A 24,493-nucleotide genomic window follows, 5' to 3' on the forward strand; every position below is an offset into this window, starting at 1 on the left:
TTTTGAAGTGAAAACTTCTTTAGTGACGTTGGGCACTTTTTGTTAGGGTAAAATGTTATGGGACAGGCTTATAGCAGTATATCTGTAGCTATACAGCTGACGTATTGTGTAACATTAGTATTGTGTCCATATATAACAAATATATTGAAATTTATGTAAATATAAACACTATTCACAAATCATATGATTGTATATTAATTGTTATTTCAATTGAATTGTATTTATATTTTGTCATAATCTTGTACAGCGGAGGGTCAATAGATGTGAAAACCAGATTCATGTTGATAATTTTAATTCAAATATTATGAAATTTCAAATTTTGATACTAAAAGTTCTAAGTTTTCGATTCTATCGGCAGTCCGAATGATTGCCAATTTTTTTGTTTTAACCTCTGCACGTGAGCTCGAAACCTGAGGAATGGACTTATTAAATAAATTCGGCTGGAATTTTTTTTTTTTTGCTTCCTTGTTTTTCAACGGTCAGAGTATAATTTATATGGAAAATTTAACGGTCTTGAAATTTTGAATTTAAAGAAATTAATAGAAAGATCCGTACAGCAACCCCGCCCAGAATTGAACGTGAACGTGTTGTTGTTGGTTATAGGTCTCAAGTTTTTGAAGTGAAAACTTCTTTAATGACGTTGGGCACTTTTTGTTAGGGTAAAATGTTATGGGACAGGCTTATAGCAGTATATCTGTAGCTATACAGCTGACGTATTGTGTAACATTAGTATTGTGTCCATATATAACAAATATATTGAAATTTATGTAAATATAAACACTATTCACAAATCATATGATTGTATATTAATTGTTATTTCAATTGAATTGTATTTATATTTTGTCATAATCTTGTACAGCGGAGGGTCAATAGATGTGAAAACCAGATTCATGTTGATAATTTTAATTCAAATATTATGAAATTTCAAATTTTTATACTAAAAGTTCTAAGTTTTCGATTCTATCGGCAGTCCGAATGATTGCCAATTTTTTTGTTTTAACCTCTGCACGTGAGCTCGAAACCTGAGGAATGGACTTATTAAATAAATTCGGCTGGAATTTTTTTTTTTTTGCTTCCTTGTTTTTCAACGGTCAGAGTATAATTTATATGGAAAATTTAACGGTCTTGAAATTTTGAATTTAAAGAAATTAATAGAAAGATCCGTACAGCAACCCCGCCCAGAATTGCGTTGACACTGTTTTGAACATGTCTTGAAAGTAGCCCTAGGCCATGTATTTCTAGCATACAAAAGCTTCTAACTGAGTTTTGTGTATCTATAACTTCCTAAGTACTACATAGTATGTATGCATGCTTTTATATGGAATTTGTTTTATTAAATTTGAAAGTTCAAACAATCATTGTATATACGTAATAGAAGTAGATAGATAGATAGGAACCTACTGCATTTGAAAGTATGTAGGTAAGTATGTTTTGTGTATACTTCTAGGTATACAGAGAGGTCCAACTAATAACAGCAGCAGTTCTCAATACGTCAAAAAAGTTTGTTTGCTTTTAAAAATGCATAAAAGAGAGATAAATTAATCGAAAATTATAAAATAAATTAATAAAATACATTCATTTAAATATATAGTAACAATAAATTAATAGAACAATCAATAAAATATGTACTAATAGTAAATTAGTAACCAATAATTAGCACAAAGCCGTGACAAAATTACAAATGAGTTGCTAAAAGGAACAAGAGCAGAACTGGCTCCTATTCTGACTAAAATCTTCAACAATGTTATAGCTTCAGGAGTCATACCTGAACAGTGGGAAACATCTAATATAATCCTAATATAAGACTGGTCAATCTACATGTTTCGAGCCAAAGTCAAGATACAGCAAACCAGTACATGTAAAAAGTCGTAAATGTTCCGTAGAATTCAATGCACTATTTTTTTACACTTTTAAAGAACGGGATGACATTAAAAATGGCTGCGAAAGTTGGTCGAAAACAGTTTTTTTAGGTTTTTTTGAAAAACATGCTAATTATTAATTAGTAACGCGTAACTTTTAATTTCGGATCGATCTAACCCAGATAGATGTCAAAAAATTATCAAATAAAAAATTTATTTAAAAAAAAAAAAAAAAAAAAGAAACTGTTAAAAATAGAATTTTTTTGAAACGCCCATATCTCCTTGAAAAAAATTTATTTTTAAACGACCCTTAGTAAAAATTTAGTCTTTAATATGCCCAAGAAGAGTGTTTTTGCAAATTTGAAAAATATTGAAAAGTTTGGGCAATCGCTTTTATAGACCAAAAGTTGTTTTTCTTTAAATTCCAATAGCTCATATACGGGTGTTTTTTAAAAACGTTTCTGTGCTTAAAAGTTTCTTTAATAGTTGCCTGAATATGTGCGGATATTGCGCGCTTGATTATTTGATCGATAACATTCGAAATATCGGTCGAAAAATCAGTTGTTGAAACATTTTGAAACACTATATTAATTATTTTTTCAATTTTTTATATAGTAAGTATATTTGCTTCTAGTTGATATTTTATTTTATTAGTGAGGTCTTAGTTATTGATGGAGGTTTTTTTCTTCACAAATTTGTATCTCGGTTACTAAAATTTAACATTGTGCTCAAAATAGATAGACTAGACTATATACAAAACAAGGACCAAGAGAAGATAATGAAAGAATACTGGTCACTCAAAGAAATCATGAAGGCCAACGAGCTTAGCATCGGTACAAAATGGTCTACGACACCTGCATTCACGTACGGCTGCGAGACATTGTTTCTCTCAAAACAACACCAAGATAAGCTGTAAAGCTGTCAAAAAGCGAAGGAGAGAAGCATGATAGGCATCCAGAAACAAGATAGTGAACGAAACACTTTTATAAGAGCGAAGACAAGAGTCTTGTGTAAAGACAAAAATGTTTTTCAAACTTCACACTACTTCAAATCTCTACTCAGGGTGTGAATATTTATATAACTTGTTTTCTGATTCGGCATTGAAATGTTCTTAGCCTTAACGCTGCATTATCTAAATGTAGACCTCACACATAATATTTATGAAAAATATGCAACTGAGAAGGGAAAAAAGGATTTTGAATTGATACGAAATTTAGTCTTTTAAAATGACTGCATTTGAAAATTAACGTGTCTCTAATATTTAAAATTTTATTCTCTACTTCTGATATTCTATGGGTTTTTGAACAGGAGTAATCTGTTTCAGAGATATGTGGTATGAAAAATCGCAAAATATAAGTACTGAATCGAATTTGAAGGTTTAGATGCTCATGCGACGCCGGACGTACCGTTTTCGAAGTAGAAGCAAAAAACTGAAAAAACAGCAATAACTTCCCAGCTACTGGACTTTTTAAAGGTATACACATCTCCTGGAATTGCGCAAACTCATATTACACGCATTTAGGACCAAATAAGAGTATTAAAACGACTACCAGTTTCAGAATTTTAATTTGGTTTGCCATCAGGTGCTTATACTGTATATCTTTTGTTATATCACTTACCAGAGAAATCTAGACATACTGTTTGTTTGTTTGGGAAAAAACACTTTCAGAAAGCCCAGTTGGTGGTTAAACATAATTTCAGAAAAAGAACCATTTCTATCTAGAAAAGAATCATTTGATGTAAGAGGAGTAAATAATTATCATTATTTGAATGTTATGTGCCATTTAATGAATTCCAGCGGTAATAAGTTGTATCAACCTGTAAACTACACTTGTATATGTACAATGTATATGTATATGTTTTTATAGGTCAAATTCAATCAATAACCATTGTCGAACATTGAACCTTTTTTTCTAGTATATGTAACAATGTATGAAGTAATGTATAATACTTTTTTCAAAATGCACGAAAACCAAACAGAATTTATTTTAAAGTTTATTTCTATATGTAGATAGAAAGCCATGTCACGATAAAACTCTGATACTGTCTAGATAAACAACATATTTTAATAGCATGGATAAATATTTCATTATATCTTCAGGAATATCACCGTAAAAAACTCCAACGATACAATTATATTTTAAATACTAGCTTTTGCCCACGGCTTCGCTCGTAATTATTTCGATTCATTTTAATATATTCCATAAATGATTCATTGAATGAATCGTTGATTCATTTAGAGAACCAATTTTAAAGATTTAGAGCACCAACTTTACATCACGTTTGAAAACAACGTGGTATTCGTCCATGGAGTTCGTTCTCTGTGCTCCTTTAAAGAATGAAATAAAAAAGTGATACAGTATACTTTTCTCTCAATTGCTTCTGATAATGATTCATTTAGTAAATCATTGATTCATTTAGAGATCCAAGCTTTATCTCACTTATCTCCTCTATTTACTGCAATATATACAATGTCAACTTTGAAGACTCAAATCCTACTCTCCAATCTGCTTGTCTTCACCTAGTCCGCTCCCTTAAGGTCAGCTTTACTTACATCCCGTTGGAAAATAAGGCGGCATTTGGTGACGTATTTGGCTGTGCTCCTTTAAAGAATGAAATAAAAGTGTGATACAGTATACTTCTTTCTCAAACCATGAACACATATATCAATTTGTACAATCCTACCTTAAAAAATGGCAAACTTTCTTCCCTATTTTAGCCCTTTGAACAATGAATTTCTTGAAAAAAAAAGTAATACAGTAAAGTTTTTTATTGAACCATGAGTTCATAAATCATTTTTTGCAATTCTAACTTCAAAATTGATAAAGTTTCATGCAAACTTTCAACCTTATTTTGAACCCCTTACGGTTAAAAGACGGTGTATGGTTGCTCTTCACACATCTGATAATTAATCACATGAGACAATAGAATTTTTAATTAACTTTTCTCTATTTTTTGTGTGGCTATTTTTAATTAATTTTAATCAGTTTTTTCCATGAACCCAAGCCAATACCATCATTTTCTTAAATTAATTATAATATTATATAGGTAACTACATCGATTTGTTAACCAATCCAAATTGATATAAAAAAACATTACTTTATTACGAATATAATGGTATAGGCTTCCCTGTAAAAAAACCTTTCATGGAAATTGGTTAAAATATTGGTTTAAAATTGGTAAAAATTTCGTAGATATTTTATAGAAACGTTACTCTATTAGTAATTATAGTAGTGGGTATATTAAATATTATTGAGATATTTGATTTTTTTACAAAATAGATCTATTATTCTAATTTTCCTTTAAAAACAATTCAAATCTCTATCTTCGATGTGTTTTCTCTCGACTTTTTCTGCCGGTTAAAATCTTAAATATACAGCAATATAATCATCGTTTCAAATATTTCATACAACGATAAAATCTAGTTTCAGACTTTGAGTTTATAAATAATGATTCCAAACATACCGCTTGTGAGAAGTAAAATTAAAATTATCTGTAAATATATACAAACCACATGAAGTTAAAAAAAAAAAAAACTATAGAATCATGACAAACATGCATACGTTCATCTATATTTGTCTATATCTATAGTTATTAACATGGGTTTTCCATATAGAAAATTTACATCCCCTTTTTTACCCCTTTAGGAGGTGAATTTTGGAAAATCTCATCGGATGCCTATGTACATACAAAGAACACACTCTCCAAGTTTCAGGTCTCTACGATCAGCGGTTTAGGCTGTGTGATGATCCGCCAGTCATTCAGGACAAAGAATTTTTAGATTTAGATATTGGAAGGTGCCCAGCATGGTGACGAAAAACTAATTTCAAGACGGCTGAATTTTAGATTAGAAAATCACCTATTTGGTTCATTTCCACTTGTCCGTCGTCTGGAATCACGATAATTTAAAAACGAAAAATTTTCGAAACTTTAGTACACTGCACAGGTTTTTTAACTTTTATAATTTATTAAAAATAATCCCCAAGCACTAATATTCAACACTGTCTATACAGGGTATTTCAACAATTAAACCTGTCAAATGTTTATTTTCACTTGTTATTTCTAAAATTATTTTAAGGCAATTTTTTTAAAATCATTTTTATGTACCTTTAAAAATGTATATGCATATTTCTTAGGTTCATATTTTTAACGAGTCAGATGCTTTTCTAATAACTTTTATTTGCTACGCGAAAATTCAGTTAAAGTGCAAGACTTACTTCATGATATGTTCAATTATCTATAAGTCCTGCCTTCCTACCTAGTTTCAATAAGAAAATATATATTCAAAACTCAGTTGTTTTAAAATTTACTTTCAAAAAGGTTGTCGGGTACTAAGAGTATCCAATTTGAAAAAGTTTTGAACGACATGCTCTGGGTCAGTTGTTAACTTAATTAAGCTAGGTACAATTTATATACTAATTTTTTGGTATCAAAATCTATTTTAGTTAATTTTTCTGGTGGCGGCGGGAATCAAACCCAACAACTATATCTCGTGTTGAAGCTGGTAGACTTTCAGGAGACTACGCTATTTGAACTTTAAGACTTAATTCGTTAACAATTATGTAGCATACCAAAAACAATAGAGAAGGAAGAAGAATTCTCTATGTTTATACACACACACAAACTATTAAAGAATACAACCTTTTAATTATATACCTATATTATAAATTATAATAATTAAAAGGATGTATACTTAAACGGATCTTCTTTCTTCTTTCTAAAACGAATTAATTTTAATATTTTAAGTTCAGATTCTTAAAGCGGATACTTAGGAAATTATTTTGAACCTATCTTAGTTGAATGTTGTGTTCACTGAACCGCAAAGGGGGGGGGGCTGTTACAGTCGTAATTCTATATGTAATTTCCTATATAGCCAAGTTACATCCACACAGCTGTGACGATTTTTATTTACTTGGTGGGTATCGTAATATTACGTACTATATATATGTATATATATTAACAAACTAAAAGTTTAAGATTTCTTCTATCTTTTACACCTTGTCTGCTGACAATTTTTGTTAATAAATTTCTCGGACTTAATTTGGAATACGCAGAAAATGAACCTTAAATATTATCATAGTAAGAAACATTTTTTCCCAGCCAGACCAATTTTTATGCATAAAATAGATGCAAACCTTCGTTCAGGAAAAACATTTTGATGCTGTCTCTACATCTGCGTTTTTTGAAAAAAAGAAGTTTTTACAAGAAGGTCATGTCCAGACACCACGTTAATTTTTTTGCTGAAAGAAGGTTTGATATCTATTTTATTCAAAACTAGCTGGGAACTACCCGCTTTGCTGGGCAACATCCCCACTTGCACCCCTCCCTCCACATTTCCTTGCGTTGGATAACAGTTTTGTAATGTACACGTCATGCTCTTTTATTTGATACCCCACTTAGGTATATTTGTAAATATTCGATATTTCCTTCCCACTTTCTCGCTACACCTTTCTACCCTCCGAAGGTTAAAAAAATTTCTAAATGTAATTTAAAACATTCTGAGCAAGTTTTGAACTATTAAAAGCCATAATTGAAAAATATGAATTTTTTATTCATGAACACCCCCGCAACCCCCCTTGTGGGTGGAATTTCGTAAAATCCGTTCTTAGCTGACCTCTACTTGGCAAAAGGAATATTCCTGCCAAATTTCAATTCTCTAGGTCTTATAGTTTCAGAGATATCGTGATGAGTGACTATCTATCTATATCTATAGAAAGTCTCCTATATATATAAGATAATTGGTCTGTCAGCGAAAAAATGTATTTTGACTACAAACTTCATTTTTTAAGCTTCATTTTGTGCGCATTCAAAATTTATTAACAAAAATGGCCAGCAGACAAGTTGTAACAGATAGAAGATATCTTAAACTTTATTTTTTTTTAAATCCAAAGAGGTGTAATGAAGAACATTTTCGTAAAAAAAATTATTTATATCAAACGATCTGTCAAAAGTTAATTAAAATTGTTAAGCAGACAAATTTCTAAAAAAATGAATCATTACTTACTATGAATTGTTTAAATTTCAAGCAGGTGTTTCGAAAAAAAGTCATTTTTTTAAGCTTTATTTAAAAAATTAAAAAAAGATAACAAGTAACAAATTTGCATTAGTCTGGCAGGCGTAACATGTTTTCAGCCATTTTCGCTTTATAGTTTGGAGGGTGCAAAGTTGTTAGATGGGTACCTTGTTCTGTTATGCACTTTTATACCAATACCTCAATAATTCAAATATAATCGCATCCAATTATATAGTTGGATGAATTTGAATTATTGAGGTATTGGTATAAAAGTGCATAACAGAACAAGGCACCCATCTAACAACTTTGCACCCTTCTTGCACCCACACGAGTTAATAAAATCCATCCTTTAAGGACACATAAAGCATATTTAAACTTATTCATAGTCCCGTTAAAGATCTGAAGACAAAGGTGAAAATTAATTGATTGTGGGTAAAGTTAATTCATTTTAAAATGGATATCTGACTTTTGAGTTACTCTGTATTATAAAATAAAAGATATTATTTAATGAAATCTTCTAAACAATTAACTTGGCAAGTAATAAAACTATAACATTCATAACAATAAATGCATGTACACAGCATCATCTAACATCTGGTGGTAGTGAAAACTCGTTACATAATGAAGGTGAAATTGCCTAACTTTTTTATTTAATATCGTAATACAATAATTAAGGTTGTTGTGAAACTGAAAGGGGATCTCATTGTTCCTCTCACTCTGTTTCCATACAAAATGCATAGAACAAAATATCTCTTGTCAACTTTAATTAAAAAGTTTTTTAAAAATTTTAAATTGATGAAAATATCTAATTTTGTCTATTTTTATTATATATTTTTTAATTTGAAGATTCTATATGTAGTTATTTCCAAGAGTCTTAATGGTTCAAAATATATTTTTATGTATTTTAAAAAAGTTATATGTGACGCATAAGGTTTAACAACACTGAAATGTTTAAGGTTACTTTGTACGAGCAGCTCATTATGGCATAGCAAAAAAAGTGCTTGAAAATATTAGTAGTCCAATTGTGTTTAAACAGAATTATTTGATTAATGGATTAATAAAACACCGCATTATATTATTAAATAAAATTATTTTTTGGCAATACAATGACATATCTTAAACACATGTGCAACGTTACCAAGCCTAATTGTAACAATAATTTAGAAAAAAAAAATTAAAGCAAAGAAAAAGTTACAAAAAATCGTAGTGCAGAACCTGCGTTAGCTAAGCGAATTTCCACAGAGATTGAAAAACTACACATTTTTCTTAGAATCGAATATCTCATTTTTAACTTTCCAAGAATTATCATTTCGAAAACTAAGCGCTTACAGAAAAAATCACTGGAGTACTTTTTTTACTTAAAACTGATCTAAAAATACACAAATATTTTTTATTTTGAAACAATTCTATATAAATTTTATCGATGGTCATTTTTGACATCTATTAGGTAGAATAGACATTTAAAGAAATTTTTCCGAAATTCCATCATCAGTACAAAAGCAATAGCTTCATTTCCTTTGGCGATTCGCTGAAAACATATATAGTCAAGTGACAGAAGAGTCCATCTATGACGATATCATACATCTGTTCGTGCCAAATATGCCCATGAAATATGCATCAGGATAACTAAATATGAATAGAAAGAATTTATTTGCCTCATTGTTTTAATTAAAAAAAAAAAAAAAAAAAACTCTAAAATAATCACAGGAGTTGGTTTTATGTTTCTTGGCGGCGATAACATAAAATCAACAGACAAGAATTAGAGAAACAGTTCTTAGGTTAACTAAATGTACGAAATTCTTTACTTAGATAAAGATTTATAATTTGGCATTTAATATTTGATGAACTACATATAGATAAGTACATGTATAAATAATCTGTTTAAAGACATTAAAGAGGCGTTCTTACGTATATAATATTAAAATCAAATTGTGTACGGTACATACACACCTTCTTCAAAACGGAAATTCACAAGAAATAACACGCAAAATCTAACAACGCATATATAAATGAATTTGTTACGCTTGGAAAAATTATCTGACACGTATTTTATAAGCAACCAACAGCGAATTACATTTCTTTTTCTTCTTCTGTTCTTTTCACTTACTTATTGTATAATACAAAAGTATCTGTATCTACACTGTCTATCTACATGGATTCAGATATAAGAAAATCTATTTATATTATTCCATATGAAGTATCTGAAGTTATTCTGGAGCCAACTGTTATAAAACTTTCGCGATGTTAATATTTCTTGCAAATATCAGTCTTTATTGTCCCTTACAAAATCTTTTAAAACAACTGAAAAAAAAAATGTTTATAGTCTAGTTTACAAGTGCCTTTTCTTTCAACTTTTTCGGCAATCTTGGACAATTATGAACACATCGATTCGGAATTGCATTTAGATGATTTTTGAAAAAAATAAAGTACCGCTTGTAAAAGTTGCAATAGCTATTATAATCCATTTAGTGAAAAAATAGGAGTTTAGTTTTTTGCAAGTATCTCAAAAAGTAATAGAAATTTTAGAAACGTAAAAAAAGAGTCAAAAAGAGGAGAAAATATTCAAAATGGAAGTCCCGTATACTGGAGTTGTGGGAACAATACTTCTAATTTTCCCATAGGGATAAAAATATGGTCGAAAACGAGTACTCTGACTTGCAAAGGTCAAGCAAACTTTTAAACACTTAATCATTTAAAGTTATTTAAACATTTTAATTATGAAAATTAAGAAATGAAAATTCAAGCACATGCTGGATAAATGAATGACCGATAATCCAACGGCAAAAAATTTTTATCGGAAATTTTCAACGAGTTAAGCAATAGTTTATTAACAAGGTTTTACTGCTTAATCATGAACATTGCAAGTGAGATAATTAATAAGCTATGAACCTGAATTTTTTTTTCTTTGTTGGAGCTATTCCTGAAAATCATAAAATTACACTCCAGTTGGAAAAATTAAAAAATTTGCATTTTTCAATCTTTTATCACCAATTGAACTGTTCAATTTTTTTTTCATCGGATTATTTTTCTTCCAATTTATGCAGTAAGTGGCTGAATTTTTCATTTCTAAATTTTCATATTTAATATGTTTAAATGACCTTTAATGATTGAGTGGCTGAAGTTACGGCTTAGCTTGGCTGATGCAAGCCAGAGTACCCGTTTTCGGCCATACAATTCTTGGAGTTTTTCAGATACTTAAAAACTTAAATCCCTTTTTTTACGTTTCAAGGTCTTTAGAGTCGAATAGTATGGTTTTTAAAAGGATGTCCGTGTGTGCACATGTATGTATGTATGTATGTTCGGATTCGATTTTCGCTTCGCGTATCTCAAGAACAAATGATGACATTGACATGGGAACAGTTTCATTTAACGTATAATTATGTAACTTGGACCTGATTATATTTTGAGCAAAATCGGTTTAGCCGTTTTTTGTACCGAATGAAAAATTGTATAATTGTCATTATTATCACTTATAACTTATCATTTACATAGTTTTAACGTCATCGGGGGTGCAGCGGGCGAAGCCCTCGCTAGGGTTGCAAGGGGCGAAGCCTCTGGATGGGTGCAAAGAGGGGGCCAAGCCCCCTAAAATGAAAAAAATAAATTGTTTAAAAAAATTGTTTACAATTAAAATTTAATTTTAATAAAAACATGAGATATTTTTTTATCCTTTCCACTGGGAAGTTAGTCGTGTGGACCTTTCGTGTCGCATCTAGACCGCTTTTTGTCAAAATCATCTGTATGCCATTCCGAATCGAATGATACTTTGTTCATAATTTTCCGAGATTGTTCAAAAAAGAAGTGTGGAGGTCAACTCTACACATGGAGTGTGTAGAGTTGTCAGATGAGGTCGTGTTTTTTCAATTGTTCTTAAATAATTAAAGTTTTTATTAAGTTAATATTTGTAAGATATATTTATTTTAAAAGTAACGTTTTTTAAGTTAAGTGAAAGATATAGTCAACAATTTATTAAATATTAAATATTTACTAAATTATAACCGGTGATAAATTTTATATGTAACCACAATTTAATATTAGACAATAAGTGTTAGTGTCTTATTTAATTAGTGTGTGTTGTGTTAATATATATATATATATACATATGGTTTGAAAGAAATTGAACATTTAGAGATTTACAGAAAAAAAAAAAGAAGAAGAAGCTCTATAGAAATTTTAAGATTAATTACCAGTGAGTGCAAATACTAAATAACTTGCTATCGATTAAAATACCAAGAGATCATGTAGCGAACCATAGCTCAGTTGGTAGAAGCGTGGCACTCTAAACATAATTCGGACACTTTTAAGTGTTCGCTTCTCAACCGGGTCAATTAAATCTTTTTATTACAAATCTAAGATTATTCAATAAAATTAGTTTCAATTAAATTCATTTTTAAATACATTACGTACACCATTAACAACAAAATTAAAAATATATTATTCTACTGTAACAAATAAAAAATATAAATATAAAAAATAAACAGGAATATTAAAATGGACCAAAACGAAATTAAAAATATACTTCTAGAAATAAAACGTGACATGACTGAAATAAAAGACGAAATAAAATGTGTTAAAAATGATATGAAAAATCTAGAGTGTTCAATAGAAAAAAAATTAAGTGACATTATGCTAAGTAACACGGAGCTTAAAAATAAAATAGATGAGTGTGAAAAAAGATTATACTTCAATGATAAAGAGTTAAGGAAACGTAATGTGATATTCTTTGGAATAGATGAAACAGAAAATAATTATTATGAGCTTGAGAACATGATAATTGATTTAGTCAAAAATAAAATGAAAGTTGAATTTAGTGTACGTGATATCGATTTTGTTAGAAGAATAGGGCGCAAACATTCAAATAGCTGTAGACCAATAATATTGGGTGTCATATCATATAGAATAAAAATAGAAATTCTGAAACAAAAAAAATTTTAAAACAGTATGATATAACATTAAAAGAAGATTATTCGAAAGAGGTCCTAGAAATACGCAAGAACTTACAACCTGAAGTACACGATTTAAGGAAAAAGGGAATAAACGCTATAATAAAATTTGATAAAGTGATTCGACTAAATAGTAGTATGACTCATACAACTAAAGAAGATAATAGTCATAAAAAAAGATCGATGTCTTCTTCTCCATCTAAAGAGGCCATATTTGAATTCAAAAAATCTCTATTTTCACCCTTCAGCCAAAAGACAACAAAGGTTAATTCTACCAAAAGTATGAATATACAAGGTGGGCCGAAAATTAATGATTTTTGGAGACCTCGAACAAATTCAGCGCCTAAAGTGATTACAAGAAACGAAAACCTTACTAGTAGCACAAATTCAAAAAACGGACAGCAATTCTGAATTTGGCAAGCGATGGTAGAGACAACGACGGCAAATGCAAACAGAATATGGATAAATGCAAAAATGAATTAATTAAAAATAAATTGATAAGAAGAGATAAAATAGTGTTTTGGAATATTGAGGGAATCTATAAAATTAGAAATATTGATATTGTGAAATATTTAAGTGAATATGATATTGTCTTTTTGGTCGAAACGTGGACAGATTCAAACATAAATATAACATTAAATGGATATGAATGTAAACAGAAGGAATAGCAGTGTACTATAAATCACATTTGGTCAATGCAATTAGTAGAATTGATGATGAGAAGGATCAGGCATTATGGATCAAGTATGACTCGGGAGAAAAAACATATATATTCGCAGTGGTGTATAATCCTCCTAAATATTCGGAGTACGAAAATAGACAATGTTTTGGAGAACTTGAGAATGAATTTAAGAAACATCAAGAGAAATATGCAAATACAGAATGGATAATTATTGGGGATTTTAACGCGAGGGTCGGAATTAAAAACGATATAGATGCGAATGCGGAATCTGAAAAGGCTCATAATGAACATTTACGGAACTTAGAGGTATATGTCCCCAGCAGAAAGAACAAAGATAAGGAAACCAACGACTACGGGCATAAATTAATTAAAATGTGCCAAAATATGGACCTAATAATACTTAATGGAAGATGCAAAGGCGACCCGGAGGGAGAGTACACTTTCATATCAGACAACGGGCAGAGTGTTATAGACCTTGTACTTATGAAAACAATGCAGTTTACTAATAAAATAGACATTTCAGTAGGCGTAAAAATAAGCGAATCAAAACATCTACCAATTGAAATATCTGTGTATAATAAAAAGACTGTAATTAAGAGCAATAAAGAGATAATTGGGGACGATTTAGAAATATATAGGTGGAAAAATGAAAAATCAGAAGAATTTACAGAAAACGTTATGAGTAACGATTTTCAAATTTTTATGTACGGGGTAAAAGAGATGATAAGGCAAAACAGAATCAATGATGCGTATAATATATTTAAGATGTCGTTTCTGTGGGCAGGCAAAATTATGAAAAGTAAACCAAATAAAAATTTTGCGAAGAATGAAAGTACATGGTTTGATGAGGAGTGTCGAAGAGTTAAAAAAGAAGCTGCTGCAGAGCTTAGAAAGTTTAGGAAAAATGAAACTGAAGAAAATCTATTAAACTATCATTCCAAAAGAAAACAAAAAAGCAATTGTTACCTAGACTATCTGTTTTTATATAATTTTTTAATCTATGTACTGAAGTGAAGATTACGTGTTTAAAATAGGGATAAATTATTATAAACTAATTGGATCTATTTGCCTACAAAAATTTGCCTTTTTTTACATTTGAGGGTTAAACTTAAAATTTCTCTGTTAATAATTATAGAAGGGAAATAGATTGTAGTAAGCCCTCTTTGAAAATGAATTTCTTTTTTTAAATTCTTGTTTTATATTTTATACGTTTTACACTATCCTACAGCGAAAGTAATAACCTTGATAATATAGGTTCAAGCCTGGGACGAGATTATTTACCGTAGGGACATGGTTGGACACCAGGGCAATCCCAGTATTGAATGATAAAATCGTTTCAAAGGGTGACAGGTACAATTTTGATCATACGGTTTTCCTACAAAACCTGGATTAAACCACTTGTTATATTTTCTTTACAAAATAAATTTGGATTTTTTAACGCTCATCTTTGAAGTATCTACATGAAATTTTGTCCTTCAAAACTGATCAAAAACCTTTATTGTCGGTACTTACGTTTGACAACAACAAATAATAAACACAATTTTGTTACAATTTAAATAATATCTACTTCTACTAGAAATTAGAAGAGAACTAACTATTATCTATCATAAATGTATTAAAGATTTTTCGTATAATTTATGACTCTACAAAGTCACAAATAATCATAATAACATTTTAAAAATTATTAACACTTATTTACAATAAAATTTTACAGGTACTTCTTAAAGTTACACCTTATCAACAATAGCAATAAAAACATACCGACTTCTTTACAATTTATTGTAGTTATACCTTCTACTATCGTTGCGTTGTAATCATTACAAGAGGTCTATTACATTCAAGTCTAGAAATGTTACGATCTATTGGTTTAAACTTTTTACTTTGTAGTAGAAAGTTATTATTTTCACCCCAAAAAGGAAATAAAATATTTTATAAAAATCAGTTAACTAATGGTAATGGTATACAGATGTGTATGTATGGAAAACTCCAAAGAGGATATTACTTGTTGTTTAAAGAGTATTGAAGTGGACCATAAGAAAATTTAATACACAAGTTATCCATGTAAGGTCAGTACAGAACACAGATAAAGTACAGCTTAGTATATTAAGGTATTCTATTCACTATTTCATTTTCCGTAGATACTTAATTTTTATACCCTTAATATGAAACATATTTAGGTATATTAAATTTAATCCCAAGTCCTCGTTTTCCTTACTTTCAGCTGGCAGATTCTGCTATTTGACAACAGTTAGGAATAACAGTTTCTTTTACAAATAAATTTAATATTATTACCAAATCTTCTGTTTCGTTATATTTTGTAAATTATACATACACTAGCTTTGACTCGTGGCTACGCCCGCGTTTTTATCCGTAAATAACTGGCAAGATCGTTAAAAAGTGAATAAAATAATATGCAATTTTTTTTCTTGCCTTAATGGTGACATAAAAATGGAAAAGGTCATAAATCGTATCTTTCATGTTTTATGAAATGTCAAATAATTAATTTGTTTTCAATTTTTTATACCATGTATACCTATATGTAATATATATCAAGGTATATTAAATTTAGTCCCAAGTTTGTAACGCTTAAAAATATTGATACTACGAGCAAATTTCATGAAATCACCTAAGTAGTCCATTTGAGGTTGTCCGACGGTTTGTCTACCTGTCAAGTTGAAATTTTTATAGCGTGCTCAGGACGTAAAAAGTGAGGCTAAGTTCGTAAATGAGCAGCATAGGTCAATTGGGTCTTGGGTAATAAATGGCGGCCAAAAGGCTGCCATAATTGTGGTAGTTTTCTAATCTATTCTAATTTATAAAAAAAATAATGCAAGAACTAATATTCAATCAATTTTAGTAATCTTAATAAATTTTAGCTCATGTGTTATTCTGATATATGAGCTATATTGTTGTAGTTTCATTCAAACCTATTTGCTGGTTTTTGCGTGGATCTTGGCAAACAAACAAACATCCTTACCTTGACATTAGAATATATATTGATATTGGTGTTGCTGACATTTATAGATTTGAAAAATGTTGACCAAATTTTTATAGAAATCATTATTTATGCTTCAACTACTGTCAGGTGACAAATTTAGTATAATTGCCAAAAAATGGAATGTGTATTTCTGTAATCGAAATTCGAATGAAATACAAATAATTGGTCGAAGCAACTGTGATTTTTTGGAATTGCTATAATGAATATTTTTTGAAATGAAAGAAATAACGTCAATATTTAATAATAATGTTAACATTTTCATATAATCAAATCAAAAATTTACCAAGAGTGGGATTAATGAACAATATTTTGTGACTAAACATTTCTCAAGAAGTACACTATTGCCAATTAATCAACAGAATGAGAAATGAAACTCTACCACTGAAACGCAACCACCAAACAAATTGAGACGATTATTAATATGTTTATTAAATTCGTAAAAGTTATATAATTAAAACTTAAAGATGAAATTAAATAATTATTATATGTATTTTAACTATTACGTTTGAGATAAAGCTTGTACCATCGATGTATAATAAATATTTTCGTTCACGGAGTGTAATATTTAATAAATCAGATTTTTGAAAAGCATATGTTTTTAAATTGAAAATTTTAAATTTTTTCGAAACCATTCCGCATTTACGAAACATAATTATATATATTTATTCAGTTATGAAACATTTCAGGGGAATTCTTTCATTAGACTGTTGCAAATATAGGGAACAGTGCCGAGATTCATACGGACTTTAACCCTTGTAACTTGTACCGCACGACTCCGAATCCCCTTGAGCATTACTTCAGAGCTGTGCTTTTTGTCTCCTTAAAGTGTTTTCTCGTTGCTATTTGCCGTCATTTTGTGTACCCTAATTTACTACGCTGTGTACCTACTACCGATTCCATTTTTTAGAGACTTGTAGGTACAGGTCTATCAAACTCTCTCTGTGTTTGGTTCAAAACTTCGCAAGTAGTGTATTCTTTGTCAAAATTTATTTTCTAAGCTAAAATTGATCTCGCATCTTTTATCCTTTAAGACGAATATTTAATTATTATAACTTGTAGAGAACAAATCATTCTAAAAAATTGTTATAATTAATTTCTTTGCTTGGGCCAAATTGTTATAATTATTTGTTCGGTGCACAAATATTAACACATATCACATATCACAGAAAATATTAACACATATCACAGAAAGATTGGCCTATTTTATATGGTAATTTTTCAATTCTGAAAATAAAAAAGTTTAGTATATAATATAAAAGTGATTCCCATATAACATAATAAAATTCTCGTGTAATAGTATTAATTTTACTAATACCCACTTTTATTCTAATTTACATCCTATATTCGAAAAAATTCTAATTGTTTGAAATAAATTTGAATTTTTCTTCTATTAAGGATGTTCCAGCATGGTATTTGCAGTTTCTATGTTAAAGCAATGGTACAATTTTTTTTTCGACAGAATTTAACGAAAAATTAAATTTAAGAATTTAATAATGCTTACTATTAATTCCCAAAGTTTCAGAAATTTTGACCGTTTAAAATGGGAAATAATTATGCCAACGTCCCAATTTCGATCAATTTACGTCAAAATTAATATCTCGAAAGTGAAAATTAATTTCTAAATTTTTTTTTTAGAATTGTATTGTATAAACATTTTTTTCTACTTTTTCTTCAATATATAATAATATCATAAAAAATAGTTGGAGAGACCGGACATTTTACATGCTTTAAATGGGACATGACCCTCAAAATCGCGAACTTTGTCTTGAAATATCTCGCGATCTAAACGGTCAAAAATTATGAAATTTTAGGAATTCATAAATAAAGCTATTATAAACCCGAGAAAAAAAATTCGGCCAAATCTGTCGAAAAGTGATTTCATGCTGGTACTACATTAACATTTTCAAGATTACAAAATAATAAAAAAATTTTTTGAAACAAAAAAAAAAACTGACTTCAACAAAAACAATTCAAAAACAAATGAATACGCACCAAAAAGTAAAAAATAACGAAAATATAATTTAGTTACAAATATTGTTATTTTTGGAGTCGGTGTCAGCCAAGGAAATAAATATCGCACGATAAGGATCATAGCTCCAAAAAAATAAAATAAATCAACGAGTTTAATGTTGGTTTATAGGTAATAACGATAAACATTATCACGGACAATCAAATATTTAAAATTGAAATGAATTGTCATCATTTTTTTAACATAATAATAAAATTGTTATATTCAATATTCAAAATGTATGGGCATATGTTAGAATACAAAATGATGTTATGCTGGTATTTTTTGTTTGTTTGTATTGTTTTTACCATTATGAATAAATACGATAGCTGTAATAGAAACGATGCGATACGCGGTTATGAATTACATTACCATATTTACATTACTATTTCATGATAATGCTGATGATGATAATCATATTTGTAGGTATTATTTGTGTGTTATATAAAACACATGTCCACAAAACGATATAGTATATTAGCTTGAGACGTTTTCAAGAGAGAATTTTTTTATGGCTGATTTTATGATATGCTGTTGATATCTTTGCTCTTTCAGTTAGAGCTTGGGCCATCTGGCTGGCCGTAGTGGTTGCGTTTAGTATTGCGCAGCCTAAATGTACAGATAATAATCCTAAATTTTAAAAGTAGTTTATTATGTCTGTAGTTTTAATATTAGGTTATTTAGGTATACAAAAACCTAAAATTAATTTGCCAGACGTTAATTCGGTTGCTAAACCTTGAATCAAAGCAAAAGTTATGAAAAATATTGCGATGCTAATGAAATTAGTATTATATTTATGTTATATTACATTTTTTTATGTGTGTTAGATGGCTGTGGTTGTTAAGGCGCCAGTTTTCTTAATATTATTTTAGTGACTAGTTCCGAGTTCGAATTCAGCAGCAGTCAACATCAATATAATAAAGTATTGTGATCGAAAAAAAATCGATATCGGGGTTTCCACGGAAATACACGTTTTGAGGGTTCCTGATTCCAAAAAACTGGTTTTTTAAAAATGTTGTCTGTCGGTATGTAGGTATGTCGGTACGTCTGTTACCAAGCTGGAGCCTTCAATTTTCAACCGATTTTTCTCAAACTCAGAATATAGGTTCAGTTTGGTCATAATTCCAGACGATTTTTTCATTTTTTCCCTAGGCCTTTTTTAAGGGTACTTCCCTCTAGGCAAAAACAGGATTTTTGGAGTTTTCTCAAAAACGGCTCTAACGATTTCGATTAAACTGGGCACAAGGCTAGACCTTAAGGTGTTCCTAGTATTGGTATAGGTTACATATTGAGGAAAACTCGAGAAGGCCCACACTCTTGGGAAATTTAAGTGCATGATAAAATCGTATAATTATTCAAATTGTTCACATAATCAAATAAATCAAATAAAGAAATAAATAAAACTTAAGGCAAATTACTGAAGTTACGAAACTAAAGCTTTTCCTTGTTTTTAAATAATTCTTATAATTGGCTGCTTTCAATGAAAATATTACAAGAATAATATATCAATTTTATAATATAATAAAGTCTTGTTCGATGTTTCGGATCGTTTAATTTTTTTATTATCTTATGTAATTCTATTGATTCGTCGGTTAAAAGTCGGTTAAAAATAGGTTATGTAAGATTTATTTCTTACTATTTAAGTTCACATAGAGAATAATCCCTATGCTTTACAAAGTATTTCTACCAATGTTAACACAGTACAAGTGAATCGGTTCATTTATCATTCAAGGCGCTACGATGCCACAGACAGACAGACACACACACACATAACGGTCAAACTTATAACACCCCTCTTTTAAGTTCAGGGGTTAAAAATTGACTATTTTATAGAGAAGAAAATTGCCATATAATATCGGGAAATCGTTGTGCCTTGAAATCAAACAACGATACAAGGTTCAAAGTTGGTGTCAGTAAACAGTTTGAATAAATATATGCATAATAATAGTCCAACCAATCTACGGAAATGCCTTAGACAATTGAAGGCAGAAAACAAAATATATTAGCGTATAGATGAATTGATTTCAAGAAAGATAGGGTTTTTCCTGAATTTCATTTGCGAACCTAATTTAAAAAATTCATGGAAATCAAAACATAGTTTTTTGCTAGAGAATCAAAAATTTCAGCTCTAATACGAAAAGTTTAATTGAGAAAGTTGAAGGTTTTAAAATATTATTTTGATTTATGGGTTGCGCAATAATAATTAGTGCCTCCAACATGGAGAAAAACGCAAAGACAACGAAAAAAAGAAGAAAATTAAAAAAGATTTTACAAGTAAATAGAGATTATTTTATGATGAAGAAAGTTTTAGAAAATAAATTTTACTATAATATATCATTGAACACCTACATTCTTATACATAATCAGAAAGTCATTGATATGAACCCTAAAGCGCAAATCCATTATGAATTGTTAAAAGAGACTTATTACAACAAGGTCTAAAATGATACTATAGTGTAAAAAATTTTTATCAATGAAATATTTTTCAATAAAAAGACTTTAGGTTGTCAATTTTTTATATAAATGACTTTTTATGGTTGAGTACTTTGCTTTACTATTGAATATATATATTGTCATTTTTGTTATTGAGTGGATAATGAGTAATCGATACTTACCAAAATAAAAAGTTTTTTTCATAAAAGAAATTTCTTTTTTGTATGTATTTTCATTCATAAATAAATCTTTTAAAAGTATATTCAAAAGTTCATTCAAAAGTATTCTACAAGAGAGTATACAGAATCTTCCTTTGTTAAGGATTAGGAATTTTTTAAATAGTTTATATAAAGTGTTTAAATAATAAGTTTATATAAAGTATACACAAATACAGAATTTTTGTTCGCAAATAATTACTATTTGTTAGTTTGTAAAATTATTGCATATTTCACAAATCCTCCACCAGTACCTATCTGGAAAAAAACCGAAATTATATAAAACATGACCTGGTTTTTGTTTTCTACATGGTTAAAAAAGCAATATAAAGGATAAAATTATAAAACGAAGAGTACTTTGCTGTTTTGAATTTGGTGTACCATTAAAGAGACATCGCTTTGTAAATTATCGTTTATATTTTTAGAAATAATAATAATAAGTCCAACAATTGGGCAAAGCTTCCCCCTTTTGAGATAACTCTGCTCTGTTTTGCGCAGTTCTATAAAGCCTTGATTAATTGCCGTTGAAAAAAGCAATCATATCGTGGGTCCAACGTTTGTACAACGTTTAGCCCATTTATTAGCGGTTTGTCTAAAAATGTGTCCCGCCCAACGCCACTTTAAAGCTCGAACATTCACCGCAACGTCTCTGACTTTTGTTACTTATGTCCACGCAACGAACTCTGTGTTTTAGCTGAATTTTTAAAATGTTTATTTCAATTTTACGTTTACATACTTTTAACTTTACAGACTTTGACGTGAGGTAAGTGTACAGCTCTGCAGTCCGTAGGTCAGAAGCGGGATGATACAAGAGTTGAGTACTTTACTTTCCATTTCAAGTGGAAAGTCCCTGTCATGATATCCTTTACACTTCCTCCAGGAAGTACTGGTCACTAAAGTAGTAGTGACTAGGCATTAGTAATTCTGTGTTCAATCTCGAGCTCTGAACTATTATCAAACGCTATAATTTGACCTATATATTTAAATTAAGACACTTGTTCTATTTTTGAGTTATTAAATTGGAGGTTTATGGGTTGGTTTGCATTTGAAATAATCTTTGTTTTGTGCTAATTGATAACAAGGCATAGTTGTTGACTAAAAAATCCAAGCTGGAGTAGCATTTGTTTAAATAGGCTGTCTGAATGTGAAAACAGGACTATGTCATCTGCAAACCGAGATTTCATAAATAAACCCCATATATTCTAGTACCCAACTTATTCCAAATTTTTGGTCAAAAACCGTAGAACACCGTTAAATAATTTAGGCGATAGTGGGCTCCCTTGTTTTGTTCCTCAAAAATACCGGCCCTTCACTTTCCAATTTAATTGACGCTGAGCTTTGCTCCTAAATATATTTTTAAATCGAATGTACTTGTCAGAACTTGAGCTTTTTTTAGTGCCTTCCAAATGAATACATGTTCAATGGTATCAAATGCTTGATAAAAGTCAATGAAAGCCATGTGCAATGTGTGTTTATATTATTTCGATTTTTCTATGTCTTGGTTAATGACCTGTATATGGTCGCTACCAGAAACAAATTTTTAGAAGATATTTATTAATTACTTAATTACACCCCTAAGCGGCTTTTTAGGAGCTTTTACTTTTGACTTTGTAACGGACACATCATTCTGTTTACTATTAATTATCTAAGTAATTGATAGTAAGTATGTATGTCCTGCCATTTTATGAGATCATGCAGCAATGAGGATCTGTTATATTTACCATGGCAATATATTTTAATTTAATTCGATAAATTTCATATTAAGTTGATTTTATTATATCGGGTTTTCATTATTTTCAGGAGAAAATTTCTTCAACTGTATAACTTCTTATACTAGAAAAAGTTTAGAAAAAGCGTTTGATAGTTCTTAGTTCTTAGTTCGTGAAGAGATCTTAAAAATATTTGATAAAGCTTTCTGTAGATACTTCAATTCATCTTTGAATGATATTTTGATATTTTTCATAAAAGTGTCTGTATAACATAGTTTTTGTAAGAATAAAGTGGAACAACAAAGCGCTTTTCTGCTTTTATTAACAAAATATTCAATCTTTTTTCAAACTCGACAATGTTAGAAGTTAGTAACTTAAATAAATCAAAATATATTGTTTCAAAACTGAAGTTATATGCACGTTTTCGATATCATACTTTTGTTTCACTGTGTCTCAGCGTGGTACAGCAAAACAATTGTTAGAAAACTGTAAAACAAGATGGAAATATATCAAAATTAATTTAAATTAAATGATAGATCCGAGAGTTCTTCAAAAAGAAAAATATTTTCCCGATGGTGATGAGATTAATAATGCATTCTAAAGTTTTGTTGATAAAGGAAATTCTAAACCAATAATCTCATATCAAGCATATAAGTTTAAATGTTCGAAAACTTTGGATACCGACATTTTTCTATGTGTATAACGAAAAATATGTATTAATTATTAGGAAAATGTAGATTTACTGCCGGTAAAAATATTTTTAATAACATTGAAAAATTTTCTGAATTATTTTAAAAATAAACATAACTCGACAACGAAATTATAATAAAAAAGTTACTTAACTGCTCTTTAGGTCTGGGCAGCAACTTATTTTTCAAATTAAGATGAGCCTTTTTGTGGGCTGCATCTTAATTTGAATAATAATTTGGTGCCGAGACCAAGGGAGCCCTTAAGTAAGTTTTTTAAATTGTCATTAAAATTTCGTTCTCTTTCAGCGGATTTATCGTTTTTAAACAATTATTTAAAAGAAAAGGTATATCCAAAATTTTTATTATTTGTTTCGTAGATCTAAGTTATTTTATTTTATTTTATTTGTAGTATTTTGGGAAATAATTTTTCTTTTTAAGAGTTTGTAATGCTACTGAAGAGGGTTACACCAAAGCAATCGAAACCGGTCTAGCTAATAAATAATAATTTTATAAATCTAGCTAAATAATATTATTGTGAGTCCTGAATGGAGTATATTTTAACAAAACGCAACGTTTGGGTTGTTTTACTTACGTATTCCACCGTATCCCAAATTTTTCTACTCTTTTGGATCTCCAACAGTTGGAAGTATAATATTATGTTGATTCTCATAAAAAAATCAGTGTTAAAGTTTAATATACTTTCGTATTTGATGGTTTTATCTTCAGTGACCTATAATCGGTGATCAAGAAGAGCGGGATTCAGAACAAGTTTGAAATAAGAAGTAAGGTATTAATAGACTTGTTTTCATATGATTTATCGGACACTTTTATGTGGAACATAATAAATATTGCTCTCGTTTAATCAAAAAGAGTACTAATAAGTATTTCAGTATATCTTTCTCATTTCTACTGAGTAAAAATCATTTGAAGTGTGCATTTGTTGC

General features: G+C 29.3%; 1 protein-coding gene across 1 annotated transcript in view; it reads left to right on the forward strand.

The window, feature by feature from the left end:
• LOC123299607 (ice-structuring glycoprotein-like) overlaps positions 1 to 24,493 on the forward strand; it is a 489,510-nt gene that overhangs the window by 288,810 nt on the left and 176,207 nt on the right. The window contains exon 2 of the mRNA XM_044881870.1: positions 15,606 to 15,616. The gene's annotated coding sequence lies outside the window, so the exon portion shown is untranslated. The remainder of the gene's footprint in view (positions 1 to 15,605; positions 15,617 to 24,493) is intronic.

Source organism: Chrysoperla carnea, chromosome 5 (genome assembly GCF_905475395.1).
Source record: "Chrysoperla carnea chromosome 5, inChrCarn1.1, whole genome shotgun sequence".
Taxonomy (NCBI): Eukaryota; Metazoa; Arthropoda; class Insecta; order Neuroptera; family Chrysopidae; genus Chrysoperla; species Chrysoperla carnea.